Consider the following 6,235-nt stretch of genomic DNA (forward strand, 5'->3'; position numbering starts at 1 on the left):
GCGTGGCGAACCGTCTCTACGGGCCTGGCCGCGGTACGTGACGCACGGCACTCAAAACGCTGACGGCCGCCTGTCTCGCGTTTAATTCAGCCACCAAACAGCTGTGTCGCGGGGCGTGGCTCCCGACCCAGCGGCAGTGAAGAGGATCCCACTTAACTCTCACACACAGGCGCTCTACTTTTCTAAGTCTCGCTGAATAATGTATCGATTGCGGTCTAGACAAAAGTCATTTTCTTCTATCAGTTCTCGAGCGTGAAGTGATCGGAATGCTAACGTAACTTGCCGCCGAATGAGCTGATTTTAAGAAGATATCATCTACAAAGGAATATTCACCACCTTCAACGCTCACGATCCCATCGATCGATTGGCTTCGCGGCTAAGTCGCGGTTGATGCGACATGTGAACGGGCGCTTAACGAGTGCTTTCCCCGCAGACTTTCCACATTCTTTGCATTTTCATCCTGCATGCGAAGGTAAAATGTGCCGTGCAGACAAACAAACGACACGGAATGGCGGGCTTACCCGTGCAAGTCTGTTCGCGAGCCCAGCAAGACAGACGGAGCCCTCCATATACTAACAACAGGATCGGCAAGGATCACCTGAGCGGCAAGTAAAAAAATCGCCAACTAGCAAACGGCGCATCATTACAGCAGCTAATGCTGCACATAGCACCTGCCTTTGCTTCTGATACATCCGCGATGTAATAAGCCATGGGGGTCAAGCATGACGGCTAAAAACGTTCCTCAGTCAAGTCGAAATTTAGACCATGCAGGCATTTATCGTGAATGCCAAGCGTTACATGAAGCGCCGCAGTTAAATTAGAAACAAGCAGCCCCACAGCACCACAAGAGAGCGCTTAACTTGTTAGACAGGTACCCACTACAAATGGTGTTTCAGTAGCATTATCATTACCGCTTTGCGTAATCATAATACTATAATAGCGTCTCATTACCACTTTGTTGTCAAATATATTGAAAACCTAGCCGCTGATTAGTGAGTTTAGATTAGCTCTGAGCTTCGCACATTTTCCTCCCTATCCCACATATCTCGCAACAATAGCTAATTAGTTCGGTTATGACATTGCAATTGTGCAATGATGTCGCCCTGGCGCCATACTGGTCACAAGTTTATCCAATATTGCTTATCAGATTTTTTTATTTGTACGTGTCGAACGTTCTGACATTCGCTCAGTGACATACTTTGCCGGTAATCCGCTTTTCATGGCAACTTTCTGCAAAGGTTTGTCTATTCACCTGGCCTCTACGGAGGGCTACCGCTCTATATTGGTATCAACAGCTCTTCAAGACCTGCGCGACGTTGGCAATGCTGTCACTTGACGTCATGAAGCTGAAAGCCGAAAAGAAAGAGCGAGAATGGGCGACATTTGCGATGTACCGTGTTTCATGAGGTGAGCATGGGGATGAGAATAAGGCGTACTTGCGAATAGCTGCTCTTCACGAACACCTTTCTTCTCCAAAATGATCCTCCAAATTCTCTCATTCCCTCCAAGTCATTAATTTAAGCGTCTGAGGTAAACATCATAAGTCTGTTCAAAAGAGAACCGAAACATCTCCCAATGGGTGAGTTTGCCGACAGCACTTGGAAACTCCCCCCCCCCCCCCCCCCTCCCTCTCCCGGGCAGCACGCTCTGGTACGGACCTAGTCACGGCCATTCCCCGATCCCATGCACCGTAACGGACCTAGTCACGTGTCATCAGCTGACGACAGCGGCATGGCCGGTGACAGCCCCGCCCCCTGAGACACAACAGCGGGAGTCAGAGCCCGTCCGGCCCCGCCCAGCCCCCAGCTTCAACGTTAAAGCGTGGGCGGCGGAGACGCGGTGAGTGGAGTGCGTCGTTCCCTCGAAACTCCGTCAGCACCCGCACCGCCGACCGAGCTGGTTGGGTCGGTGCGCCCCAACTCATTAACGTGCAACTGCCGACAGTGTGCTGAAGACCGGTGTCCACTGTCGACAAGTCGAATGGACGAGGACTGAGCCTACGAATCACCGGCATTAGAAGCCGCTGACCTGAGGTCAGAGAGTTGGCCCAATGCTACGCCCGCCAACAAAACAACTGGTCAAATTAGTGGAGCCATCGCACCCAACCATCACAAAACCTGCTTTGAGATACGGGTGCAACTGTCATGCATTTGAGCATTGAGTAGGCGAACGCCATACCCCTAAGGCTTCTTTAATTCCAGCACGCGGTAGCGGCGGCATGTAGTATATCCTGGTACAAAAGTACAACCTTGATGAAGCTCCACAACCATTCTGTTGTGCACAGGAGCGATGTCGATTTGCAGCATCTATACGGTACGTCTCACAATTCCCTGTCCGACACAGCCACAGGACTCTCCAGGCCCGGGCTAAGCCCATCCCAATATATCACATCGAGTCATCATGTCACACGCCCCAGCACTCACGGAGGTCAGCAGTCAAGCACAGCGCCCACTGAAGTCAGCAGCCACGCACAGCACTCACGGAAGTCAGCATCCCAGCACGGCACGCACAGGACTCAGCAGCTCAGCACCGCACGCACAGGAGTCACCAGCCCAGCACAGTACTCACGGGAGTCAGCAGCCCAGCACGGCACCCGCGGGAGGCAGGAGCCCAGCACAGTACTCACGGGAGTCAGCAGCCCAGCACAACACTTTCGCGAGTCAGCAGCCCAGTACAACACTTTCGAGAGTCAGCAGGCGAGCAAAGTACGCCTCAGCACTAACCTGAGCTTCTCTCCTGCCTCCGCTGCACTCTGCAGACGGTCTCAGTGGCCAGCTACACACAACACACGGCGCCACTGGCCGGCCGCACCCTCGCAACAGTGTACACACACACACACGCGCGCGCCTCCCCCGGCCCGCTCCGCCCTCGCTACTCCACCAGCCCAGTGACGCGCCTGCCCCGGCACGGCGCAGCGATGCGACGCGACCGCCGCCGGCGTCAGGGGCTCTCAAACCGGCCAGCACGCCAGCCCACTCAGAGGGCAGCACGGCGCGGCCGAGCGCGGCCGCCGTCGGCGCTAAATTCGAGCCCCCAACGCTCCATGAGGAACGACACGACCCAGGTCTCAGCTTTGCGGGAGCCTGCATGGTCTGAGAAAAAGAGTGGCTGACGAGCTGAGACAACTTGAATCAATAAGTGTAAAAAACCGTCGCGTAGGCTGCTAAGGGGGAGTCCGAAGGCCCAAGCCCTCTCCCGAGGCCTGTATTTTTTGTTTTACATCATAGGGGTTTCCGACAGAAAGTTTAAAAAATCGGTGCGATGCGTGCTCACCGAGCTCCAAGCCCCTCCCTAAAAATTATGGCTGCGTCCCTGTGCGTGGATGTAGGAATGTCAGGGGTGGCAGACATGTGCGTGCAATGGCACCCAACCTCTCCGAGAATCCCGAGCAGTAACCTTATGGCAGCGTTTCGAGGGAACTGGTTCCAAGTCTGTTCTTCTCCACTTCCCCAGGCGTTCATTCGCCTATCCCCATCGATCGCCATTCAAGTGTTGTAAAAGAGGTCATCAAGCTTCTTCACAAAACATTTCACAGCATTCGAATATGTTTTTATCTGAGCCAGTGCGTATCTAACTAAGAATAAGAATACGCAAAAACACGCGTACATGCAAACAAATTAAGGTCAACAGACCGGGCTAGTTCACTTCACACTTCATAAGCTTTCGTGATCTTTGCTTTGGATGACATCATGTATGTATATATATGCACGCCTGTGTGTATATTGGTTTATTTTAACAGCATATTTTCACTTACATATAAGCCGTCATGGCATAATTGAAGCACATGACGCCTGACATATGACGTAATCATGTCAGTCATCTAGTGGTCTGAGACACAGGCGTCCCGCAGGCTCTTTTGATGTCAGTGTCAGCATTTTTCCCCATGCAATCTTGACCTCCAGTGATATTTCTTAGGATCTTGAGCAGTGACGACTTGCATTATACGACTTCTTTCTTCTCCAACCTATGATGAAATTATCGGAAGTCTTTGGCATGGAATGTCTTCCAGTGTGGAATGTGCAAACACTCCAAAGACAAATGTCAGATTTTCCGGCCGAACTGTTGAGCAGACGAACACAGGGTTTTTCAGAGACAATGAATCATCGCGAGTCATAAGACCTGAGTCACCGCCGATCATGCTGTTTGAGGACGAATGATCAAACTCTGAGGACTTTCTAAGGGGAAATGTCGTTGATGACCTGAGATGTGAGGGCGCAACGTTTCATTGACCCTGACGGACGTAGAGAGTCAAAGGACAGTGGCAGGAACCGAGCAAAACTCTATTACAAATGACCATCAGTGCTGTCCTACGCAGGCGTTACGTTTCTAGCTGCTGCACTGAACAACTAACATAGCCTTGAATCGAACAGCAGCTGGTGCAAATACTAGCGGAGTCCATAACAATGCAGCAGCTCGGGATTATTGTTTGGAGCGGCACAGGCATCGACAACCATGCTAGCCATCCTTACTGGGTTACATCTCCGCCACTTGATTTAACACGTGCGAAATTTCTGAAAGAATGCATCAGAACTATCGCTTAACATCCAGCGTCTGTGGGGTCCCCACCTAGTCATTTTGAAGAAGCCATTTTGAAGAAGAAGCAAAGTAGCGTTGCCTCCAGGCAGAAGCCGGATGTCAAACGGCCATCCGTCATGTTGTCATTGCGTCATTTGCATTCCTTATGGTTATTTCGAAGTATGATAATTACCAAGGTGCTTACGATCTCCATAGACTACTTTAATACGCGCTCGGTTGGGGGAGTCGCATTGACCCACCTCAGATTTTTCCAGAATGGTTTCTGAACAGCGCGGCGTAGCCGCGCCAAATTTTGTTTAGGTGTATAACGGATAGTTGAATAACGGATCGTTAGACATCCAAAATTTAGATTTACCTTGTAATGTCGTTGACCCATGGCGGGTCAAAGTCAGGCCATGGTTTCAGCGAAGGCAATTTCTAGGGAATCGTCCAATCTGATACAATAACGCGGCGTTTGACGAAGCCATGTTTAGTGTTTCTAGTGTGTTTCTAGTGTTTTCTTTTAGTGCTTCTGCAAGTTTAGTGTTTCTAGCCATCTTAGCTCTCGAGATCTCAGGGGGGTCAAATTAAGCCCCGCCCGAGCGAAGGGTATCTAGCCGGCCACCCGGGCGAGTGCTTAAGTATATTTCGATCTGCTGTTACCAAACGCAATTCATATTTATATGTATTCGTTATTTTTACTTGACATTCGTACCTAACTTTGATTCGAGTAGTTCGCTGGCTGTTCAAGGCTAGATTTGACTTATTAACTCATGATTCGACTAAAACTTTATTGGAACTGAAGCGGCTCAGCTCATGAAACGATCTTGCATATACGAAAGATTCAACTAATCTGTTGACTCATTAAAATCTCCCAGTTTTTTCGGCAGGCTCTTGATTCAGCACGAGCAGGTACAGCTCTAATGTTGGGCGAGATATGGATTTGTCTTGGACGCTGCTCAATCCTGCAATCAGCAGATTTGCAGTGCATTGCATGCAAGAACATAACAATGAAAGTAACTTTTAACGCCTGTAAATTTCACGTAATATTAATGTCACCGATGTCGTACCTGTATTTCTATTGCATTATCCACCAGAACACATGTGGTGTACCCGCACTCTAGCGCGCATATTATGCGTCCACCTGCACTACATCGGCCTTGATCTACAAGATAACCTGATAGCACCACCCCAGTGAGGGCAGGGGGGCGGAGGGCAGGGCAACACGAGCAACGCTGACCTCTACCCTGGCTCGGCTGTCGGCGGTCGGAACCGCCCGAAAGCTGGCGGCGGTAACATGGCCTACAGCCCTGACCTACGTCACCAATTGCCCTGCGGTGAGAAGGTGCTGGTGAAGTTGCCCCTGAGCGTGCTGATCAAGCTGCTTCTGATGATGGTGGCACCCAGGTGAAGTTCTGTCGTAGGAAACTCCTGAGTATGAGGGTTAAGACGCGCCGTGGAGGCTTGCCAAGGACGTAAGTGCCTCCACCGGGCGATTCAAGCAGAGCCTGGGGCGTTGACAATGAAGGAGTTATTTGCATTCATCGTAATTTGTTTAGTTTGCTCGAGAACATCCAGGGGAATTCTGGCTTTGTTCCAGAGACAAAGGTAGTAAGAGTTTTAACCTTCAGCAGGCAGGTGGCGGCGTAATGTCCATTCCAGTGTTTCGAATATATTCCTGATACGCCCACCAGCACGTCATAAATGCAGGCTAGGTTAG

Source organism: Pollicipes pollicipes, unplaced genomic scaffold, assembly GCF_011947565.3.
Source record: "Pollicipes pollicipes isolate AB1234 unplaced genomic scaffold, Ppol_2.1 Scaffold_4740;HRSCAF=5597_pilon_pilon_pilon, whole genome shotgun sequence".
NCBI lineage: Eukaryota > Metazoa > Arthropoda > Thecostraca > Pollicipedomorpha > Pollicipedidae > Pollicipes > Pollicipes pollicipes.